The sequence below is a fragment of the Alexandromys fortis genome, unplaced genomic scaffold (genome assembly GCF_014885135.2).
Source record: "Alexandromys fortis isolate MF-2015 unplaced genomic scaffold, M_Fortis_MF-2015_v1.1 scaffold_119, whole genome shotgun sequence".
Taxonomy (NCBI): domain Eukaryota; kingdom Metazoa; phylum Chordata; class Mammalia; order Rodentia; family Cricetidae; genus Alexandromys; species Alexandromys fortis.
The window spans coordinates 1,260,305-1,270,249 of record NW_026067991.1 but is presented as its reverse complement, the minus strand read 5'-3'; the positions used below and the strand labels follow the sequence as shown (position 1 = coordinate 1,270,249).

General features: G+C 45.3%; 1 long non-coding RNA gene across 1 annotated transcript; it reads left to right on the top strand.

Moving 5' to 3' along the window:
• The first annotated feature begins 3,743 nt into the window (after nucleotides 1-3,743).
• LOC126512226 (uncharacterized) lies at nucleotides 3,744-5,625 on the top strand. Its single transcript, XR_007594951.1, has 3 exons — nucleotides 3,744-3,906; nucleotides 4,680-5,176; nucleotides 5,296-5,625. It is a non-coding gene; the product is annotated as an uncharacterized lncRNA (long non-coding RNA).
• Nucleotides 5,626-9,945: the final 4,320 nt, after the last annotated feature.

The window sequence follows — 9,945 nt, the reverse complement described above, 5'->3', positions numbered from 1 at the left end:
AATAAATTAAAGGAACACACACACACATACAAATAGAGTAGGGAGGGACCAGGCAGAGTCAGGCACCCAGAAGAGGGGTGGCAAAACCAGGTCAGTGCCAGGAGGCTGCTTGTACCGGACCAGAGTTCATCCCTTGGCCTCATGGGCTTCAGGGAAAGAGAAAGCAGTCGTTAGCAGAAGCCTCCCCGTCACAAAGCAGACTGTGTTTGGAAAGTCTTCACCCTCTCCTTGACCTTGGTGCTCAAGGTTTCAGGATGAGTCACCCCGTTCCCTGTACCAGCTTCTTTCTGTCTTCACCCCTAGCTCTGACATGTCTAAACCCGTCCGCACCCCCAGAGCTGAAGCGCCTGTCATCTTCACACCAAGGATGACTAACTGTGGCCTGCTCACAGGTTCCTAATTATCACAAAAGTGAAACTGCTACATGTCTTCAAGCTGAGTTTCGGGGAACAGATGGGTGGAAGTTGCAGAAGCGATGAAGACGTTGGGTGGCAAAGAGCTAACCTTTGCCAGACCTTGCAATCCTCAGAGGCAAGGCCAAGTCACCACGGAGCCAGACAAGGTGTCCTCCTTAGTGGAATTACCTTGTTAAGGCCGCTCTGACCGCCTCTGATTAGGTTCCCAGGCTCATTAAAATCTGTGTGCCTTTGACAGTTTCTCTTAAATCTGATTGGATCTACCTGCTGAGAATAATCAGGGCTTTGCAGTGGCCAGTGCAAGCTAGATACTATCTCTTGGTTTGAATTCTTGTGACTGTTCCTCCCTACCCCCAGCCCATGCTTGTGTGTGTGTGTGTGTGTGTGTGTGTGTGTGTGTGTGTGTGTGTGCATGCACTGCCAACAATGCAAGTCACCATTTAGGTATGTTGGCTGGCAGGCCCTCTGTGCCTGCCCAGCCAAGTGTTTCTGACCCAAACAAAGCCAGAATAAAAAGTCCAAGCCACTTGAGCTGAATTTCTCTAAAATTTAGGGAATGACAGGACACGAAAGACACTTAGGTTAGACAGAGAGAACCACCGAGAAGAGGCCTAGCAAAGGAGAATGAAGGGGGAGCTCTTACCCTCTCTGATATTAAGACATATTAAAGCCTTATAATATTGACAGTAGTCAAAACAACGCACAAAAAGACCAATGGAGCAGAGCAGAGAGTTCTGATGAAGAACTGTGTGTGTCAGAACTTGAAGGATGGAAGTAAAATCAGCACAACAGAGCTCAGAAAGCTATCTGTGCCATCTAAGAAACTCTATTAAGACAAAATTTCAAAAACAGAAATCACCAAGCAAAAGTTTGTAAATTTGACTATATCAAAATTAGGAAATGTCTAATAAAAAGTACATCGCTGATAAGCTAACAGACTGGTGGCAGAATAAGTACAGATATCTGTAATATTTTCTAAGAACTTATCATTTGTAGCATGTATGCATGGTATGTGTTTATATGTGTATGATGTGGGTATGTGTGAGTGTGGGCATGCATGTGCTGGAAGAGGTCAAAGGACAACCTTTAGGAGTTTGTTCTCTCCTTCCACCTTTAAATGGGTCCTCGGGATGGAATTCAGTCACCAGGTTTGTGCACCGGGTGCTTTTTTTACCCGCTGGATCATCTCCTGGGCATGTAGTGCCAATTCTAATTGGTTTAATAATAAAAACCCAAGTCAGCCCAGGCGGTGGCGGCGCATGCCTTTAATCCTTGGGAGGCAGAGAATCTCAGTGAACTCGAGGCCACCCTGGTCTACAAAGTGAGTACCAGGACAGACAGCCAGGACTGTTACACAGAGAAATCCTATCTTGATAAAACAAACCAAAAACAAAAATCCAGAGTCAGATGTTAAGGGGTGAAAGCTGAAAAATCAGAGAAGCAGAGCAGTCAGTCTCTACGAAATCCTCAGACTTGACGGGGTATCCTGTCTATGCAAGTCCTCAGACTGAGTGCTGTCTCTATGAATCTCAGACTGAAACCACAGTTCCTGTCTCCTCCTGCCTTATATTCCTTCCTCTCTCCACCCAGCCATATCACTCCTGTCCCCACCTCCCTGGTGCTGGGATTAAAGGTGTGAGCCAACACTGCTTGGCTCTGTCTCCCTTGTAGACTGATTCAATCTCGTAGCCCAGGGTGACCTTAAACTCACAGATGCCCCTCTGCCTCTGTCTCCCGTGCTAGAATTAAAGGTGTGCACCACCACTGCCTGGCCTCTATGGCTAACTAGTGTGGCTAGCTCTGCACTCTGATCTTCAGGCATGTTTTATTCGTTAAAACACAAACTGAATATCACCACACGGCCCCCTAGACTTGTAATATCTAAATGAATGAGGATTTGATGAGAAGAATCTGGAAGGATCTTGGACACTTATGACTGGGATAGGAAAAGGGAGAGAAACGGATGTTACATAAATAACATTCCCTAAAGCTGGCAGGTTGCCACATGTTATTTCCCTGGGTTGCAGGCCCAGAGATGCAGAGCTGTGTGGTCTGGAATTTGCCTTATGGGTAGCAGTGACCAAGTGAGAGAAACAATAGAGTGGACAGTTAAAGAGTTTAAACTACGCTCCACTGTAGCCCAGGCCTCTACCAATACCATGGGGTATTAGCCTCTTCAGAGACATGGAACCCCTGCATGATGAGTCACTGAGTGGATGCTACCCCCATGAGTGGGTCACAAATTAGGGTAAAGCGGCTTCCTTTGGCCAAAGGCAATCCCCATAAAGGATCTGGATCTTCCGTGCTTTCAGAGACCAACACTCTGGCAGCTGAGAACTGAGCATCTAATTTCTAAGCAAGAACCTGAGCGGTGCACTCCACATCCACCACGGCAGGTGAAAAAACTGCAGGAGAAATGCAGGTGAAGACAGCAATGAGATGCTACTGCCTGCCTTTGTTAGGGATAAACTATGGAAAGACAGGGGTGGCAGATGTGAGCTGTGACTGCTCTTGTAAACACCTGGAGAGAGGGAGGACTTGAGAGGAGCCTGCCCTGGCAAGCATTCTGGGGAGCACCCTGGGGACTCACCTTGGGGAGCACACAGAAAGTCCAAATTCTCATTCAGTTCCTCTGGAGACATCTGCAGCTACTCGTGTTGAAGGCTATCTTGGTTCCCCTCATTAAGATTGGGAATTAAATGTGGTTTATTTAATTTATCATTATCATTCAGGTATTCCAGGGACGACTATACAGCAGAACTGAGGTCTGCATAGCAGCATAAATGGATTTTAGGAGCAGCAGCAGAATAAACAAGGGGTAAAGTGAGAAACAATGAGCTAGAACACACACATAAATTAACACTGCAAAGAAATAACTTCTGCAATAAAGAATGCAAGTCAAAGGCGGCATACTACACACGTAGGAATTATTGTGGCTTGCACAAGAAAATAGAATTCAAGAACAGAGAGAAATGGGAACAAGAAAATAAATACATGTCCAAAAGGTGTTTTCCAGGGACCAATGGTGCTTATATCCTTGAGTCAAGAGGGAAGGTTAGCTGAACCCTCTTCACCGGAACTGTAAAGAAGCAGTGGCAACAGCTACCTCTGAAGCTCTGAGACAGCAAGTTCAGACTCCCTGCCTTCTCTCGCTGAGATTTCCCGAAAGGTCACAGGCTGAGTCATCCGCAAATCACAGGGCCCTGCCACACACCGCTTCTTGCTTTTTACCTGTGAAGGAAATGACATCCACCTCCAATGTTCAGTGGGTGAAAAGCTTGGCACCTGCACAAAGGTTCATGCCTCTGCTGGCGGGTGGCTGTTTCTCATTCTCTACCCTAAGAATCTTGCTTCCTTTGGTTCCCACCAGAGCCACTGCCTCTGCTGAAATGTGTCACCTCCAGTGCCCCTTGGAGCAAAGTCAACGCGGCAGGTAGAAAAAACAGCCAATTTAGAGCAGTGTCTCAGAGCTTGCCCACCGCTGCAAATGGTGGGTATCTGATGAAAAAGGGCTCACTGGCAGGTTGCCTCAATAGTCTGTTAAGACCCCTGTCCTAGTGGAAATGAGGAGGGTGCCTCCTCTACTTCTGATTTGATCTACATGATACAGTAATTACAGAGAAATTGCAGTGTAATGAGACTTTCCAAGTACTCGGGTTCTGTTCCTCACAGTGCCTGTTGCCAACCCCAAGATGACCTCTATTCAAGGTCAGGTTACAGTCCGAAGTGTGGACTAGAGATAAACAATGAGAGAATCAGAGGATAGCTGATCTGGGAGGACTGGAGGAGAAATCAGGAAGTCAGTCTGGCCACACGTACTGCTTCCAACCTCCTGGCCAGCATTAGGTCCTTAGTCCCATTCGACTCTTTGCCTTTCTCAGTTATCTCCAACACTGTACCTCTCCCCTCAATAGAATACCTAGGAACCTGAGAATCCCAGGATATATGGGAAAGGAGGTCTGTTTGGGTAACACATCTTACTGTGTTTTCCTTTTGGGTCAAGAATGAAAACTTCTAAGGTTGCTTTAGGATTGACCCTGGAGCTCTCAAGGCGAGATGATATTCTAGTTCAGATATGTAGCATCCTCTCAAGAGGCTCTCCTGATGGGAGCATAGTGCCTAACTGGTAGTGCTGCTTTGGGGAAGGTGCTGGGAACCTTGGGAGGGAGTCCCTAGCTAAAGGAGGTAAGTCACCAGTGGTGGGTCCTTTGGGGCTGTGTCTTCCCTGAGCTCCTCCTGAATCCCATATTCACTGTTTCCTAGCCACCACGACATAAAGCTTTCTGTTGCACCACATCGTCCCTCTGTGAAGGCTGATGTCTGAAACCGCGGTTCTCGGAAGCCTCCCCTCCTGCACCTTGTGTCTTATCCCCGTGGTAAGAAAAGCGGTGGATATGGATGGGCCTCTTTTAAAGCTGTGCAAAGTCACCAGTGGATGAGCGAATGGGCACGTGTCTGCAGAGCTGGCTCCCTTCTCCGCAACCTTTTCCCTTCTTTCATATTGGATAACTGGAGATCATGATAGGACCCAGAAGATCTGACCACTGCTCCAGCTCAGACTTCTTTTTATTGGGCAATCAGTCTTAAGCAAGAAGACCTTGACCTCCCACCCTCTGCTTCTTTGACTGTACTTCTGCATGCTTAGAAATGGAGCTATAAAATCTGTCTTGGTGGTGTTCATATCAGCCTTCTCTAGCCTTTGGGGAGTAAAAACTATTATAAGAAGAAATAAAAACTTGGCTTATAATCCCATGATCCAGGTAAGACCTGTTAGCATCCAATAGATAAGGGAGTAAGTGCATAAAGAACAGAATTGATATGAAAACAGACCAGATGAAAATGAAAGACCGCCCTCTCCGGTTTCCTCTTCTTTCTGCAGTAAGAACTCACAGAAGAGCTTCATCAAGAGAGACTGTGTCTCCTAGGAATATCAGAGGCCACACCCGTAAACTCTCTGTCCAAACACGAGCTGCACAGGATGACCCCAACTGGACACTAAAGCGGACAAGAGGAAGCTTACGAGGTCTCAGCCCACAGGCGAGTGGGGCGTGCTGAGGATGGGAGAAACAGTCTCCTAAGCGAAGAGTGGGCGGCCCCGAAAACACACTCACAAGTAGCAGTCGTCAGAGGCAGTGGGTTGTATCTATCTGTTTTGGAATGTATGTATTTACCTATAACTTTGTAACAACAATTAATAAAGAAAAGAGACCATGAATTTGAAAAAGAGCAAGAAGGGATATAGGAGAGGATTGGGAAGGGGAAAAGGGAAGGGGGAAATGATATAACTATTGTAATCTTAGAAGATATAAGAAACAAAAATCCCACTTGGGAAAAGTATGCATACAGATTTACACGGAGCCTTTTTAGAAGCATGCAAAAGTAGCCATGCTGTAAATAGTATTCTTGAATTTTTCCTTTTTAACTTATGTATGTGCCTAAAATCTACTTAATCCATCTAACAGCTAAATAGCAGCTCCTCGAATGGTCTCGCAATCCAGGCCAGATGGTTTTGCATTTTTTCTTCTTTTATGAACACTAATGTGTCCTCTTGCCCCTGGAATTTCCTCCTGAGAGCCAGGCTTGGCCAAGAGCTTCAATTCAAGTGCCAACCAGAGAGAGAAGTCCCCACGCCATCAAATGTCCAGGGCAAAACCATTATGAAACGGTCACAAGAAATGTGTTTACTTGTTTCCATTTTGGGAGAAAATTTCCATAATCAACGGCCAGTTTGACACTTATGTTGATGGTTGAACATTTCTGACAAACCTCAGTGTTTTCATAGATAAAATTCCAGATTTAGAGAGGACCTGAAGGTCATTTGGTTTGGACCCACTTAGAAATTCCTCCTACAGGCTTTTGCGTTATTTATTTTTGCCATTTCATAACATGGAACAGCTCTCACTAATGGAAAATTTTCCCTCATTTTCGCAGAACGGTTCTTTCTTCCTCCCCGTATTAAGAAACTGAATCTTATTTAGCGTTCTAGCAGAGGCACTAATGAGAGTCAAAGAAGAAATTAAAGAGGAGTCCCACGTTCAATTTTAAGGAATTTCATGACTGTAAAAGCACACAGCTTGTAAATAGCACAGCAAATATGAAACGCCACATTCATAACGCACACACTGTACTAAGGGGCTTCCTACCAGAGGGACATAGTCTCTCCTGTCTGAAGACGCCAATCAACACTGCTCTGTGTTCCCCGGTGCCGACCTAGGACTCCACAGGCAAGACTCCCAGTGTCAAACGCTCTTCTTTAACAAGAGAGGCTCTGAGGCAGTGTGAAGCTAGCGAGCAAATAAGCCCAGCATTCAAACAACACAATGCTACCAGGGCCTGAGTGGTTATTTCACACATTCAATAGGGGAGACGATTAGATTTAAGCTACAGTCTTATGATGACACAGGAAAATCACAGTTCATCAGACAGTCAACTAATATTATGTACTTAAGTATTTTAAAGCAATTTGTGTCTTTTGGTGAAGAAGAGGCCAAAATAACAATTAGAATTTTTAGAAATTAATAAATATGTGGCATTTGAAACTAATAAAACGTATCCGTGCACCCAAAGTAATGGGCACTCACAAGATAATTAGTTCTGCCCAGGCTGTCTGGATCAGTAAATCAAACCAAACCAAACAAAAACACTAGAAGCTAACATACAAGAAGACATTTTAAAACTGTAGACATTAAAGAAGAAAAAAAATGCTTTAGGCACATTGATTTCCTTACAAAAGCCTTTAATGTGGAAATATATAAGCAAAATAAGAATCAGGGTGGAGGGAACCTAAAGATGGGTACTTGAGAATAGGTTAATATCTTAATAATTCTATTCTCTCTAAAGCATTTCACAATGGGGCGCTGCAGTTCTTCAGTTTATGACAAAAACATCTTCTAAAAAGCTAGTCCTAATGTTGAAGCTAAGAGACATTTTTTAAATTATTGGTACTATACGGTAAAACACTAAGAACTGTTTAAATAAAAGCAGGGTAATATCTCATCGGGCAGTAAACCCAAGAGGGTTTTTTTTATTTTTATTCCTCTCCATATCTATATCCAATGGAGACATTATAGGTGAATAACTTCTAAGTAGATATAAATTTTTAAGGGCAAAAGCCATGATTTGCTCAAGAATACAGTTGTTCACATATCACACAGGATGTCTTACAGCAGATTCCAGCTTGCCGAGCTTCCGATGGTAAAAAACGCTAAGCTATTGCCTCTGCTATTGTCTAGCGGGTTGTTCCTTCCTTACTCTGCGGACTCTGGCGGCACACGCTGTGGAGAAGTCACCCTCCACCACCGCTCCTCTTCGCACAGTTGGATCACGTCGATAGAGCCTTCAAGCCCTTAAGATGCAAGGCCTGGCAAAAGCCGCCCACAAAGCCGGTGATCAGTGTTCTGATGGATAAATTCTGCTGCTTTGTCAGTTAGATTGTTAATTCAGATGTGGCTTTATTTCCTCGCCCCTTAATCTGTCCTTTTGCTTTGTTTTCGTCTTGCCCAGCACCCTTCAAGTTGATCTACACACAGCCAGTGACTGGCAACCTGTGGGAGAAGAGAGCCACCGCCTACGACATTTGCTACTAGTTTGCCAGGCTCCAGGAGTGAGCGTCCTGCACATCAGCTGATTCCACTCATGGCCATCTGGGGAGATGATGAATATTTTTCTACCCTGGGTCTAGAACTCTGGCCGAATACTGGATTCCACTAGTGGTGTCTTCTTGCACACTCTGTTATGGCAATACTTCCTAGGAGTCCCCATGGCTTTCACAGTCTTAGAGAAGGGGGTCTCTGCCAATAGCAAGTTAGGTGGAGAGGCAGCCACCCTCCTCTCTCCAGCACTTTTCACGACCAGTTCTTAAAGCTCTGCGTTGGCCTTAGCTCTGCCCTTGAAGTAGCCTTGAATTAATGTCCTTTCCCATGGCTGCTCTCCAGACATTTGAAGACTTTACTCCAAGTCTACTTTTTATTCATTTAAATGCCTCCCCAAGGGAGTAGAGTGATGGCTTGCTTGTCTTGGAAGATTGAGGACCTGAGTTCAACCCCCAGAACCTGTGTTAATAAGGAGAGGGAGGAAGGAGGAATGGAGGGAGGAGAAGAGGGAGGGGGAAAATTGAACACAAATGTTTGTAATCCTAGTGTTGGGGAGTTGGAGAGTGGAGAGGGTACCACCGGGGCTCTTTGATCAATGAACTTCGTTTAACTGATAAGATCCAGGCCAGTCAGAAACCTGTCTCAAGAAACGGTGTGGATGGTGTATCTGGATTGCTGACCTCAGGATTCCAAACGCATTCTCCTACATGCGTGCACACACGAATGCCCACACACGCACACAACAAATTTAAAAATTAAAATTAAAAAAGGCCTCCTATTCAATTATGTTCCAAACCTTGTGTTAACCACACTGTGAACCCCACAAAGGCTCATGCTGAGTCATTATTATTGTTTACAGTTGCTGTAGATCCTAAAAGGGCCTTGCATATGCTAGGCATCTAATAAATAACGCTGAATAAATGCAAGGCAAAGATCAGTCTCTGTGCGCCAGGAAGTCTGCCTGTAGTGGGAGCGAGGAACACAGTCAAAGGTAATTATAACCCAGGAGTAATGAGCTACGAGAGGCTGGAGAAAAGGGGAGGTCCTCAGCCAGCATTCCTCCTCGTCCCTTCTCCACGGAAGCTCCTAGCACAGCATCTTGTTAGGACATGTCTGCTTGCCTCTCCTCCTGTATACTTAGCTCTTCCTCAGCTGTGAATCCCTGATGTTTAACACAGGCTCTCACCTTGGGAAAGTATGTTACGGTTCCTATAATTTGTGGATGGTTGAGTAGATCAGTGGATGAGTCTTTCCCCAAGGAAAATCATAGGAGATGGGCTGGAGACATGCGCACTGCTCTTCCAGAGGACCTGAGGTTGGTCGCTAGCACACACAATTGCCCATAACTCCAGCTCCAGAGGGACCTGCCACTTATGTACAACCCCAGGGCACCAGTACTACTGTGCACATAGTCCCCTTTCAACATTCCATACATAATCTTTAAAATAAAGTAATTTTATAAAAATTGAAGAGAACTGATTTTATTGGTATAAGCTGCTTTTTTTCTTTCTTTCTTCTTTGGGTGCTAGGTGTTGAACAGAGGACTAAGCATGAGCCCTACTTGAGTTACACCCTCACTTCTCGGCTTAAAGCTTTTCTTGCCCTAAGCTTTGTCAATACAAAACCTTCACAGAATGGAAGTGACAGAGCCAGCAGTGGGAGGAAGACGCCTTAACATTCCACGCAGCCTCACCTCTCTATCCAATGCCTTCAGCACACACTTCAGCACCCACGCTGCGTCAGGATCACTACCAGACATGACAGCAAGAAACGCAAGATACAGTTTATCCTGTTTAGGACAGCGGAGACCTTACGAGTGACAGTGTGCTCTGAATGAAGGAAAAGGTGGTCAGGAAAACCTCCCAGAGGAGAAGAGGGGGGATTGTGCAGGTCAGGATATTCTGGGAAGAGGGGGCAATGTGGTAAAGCCCTGACGT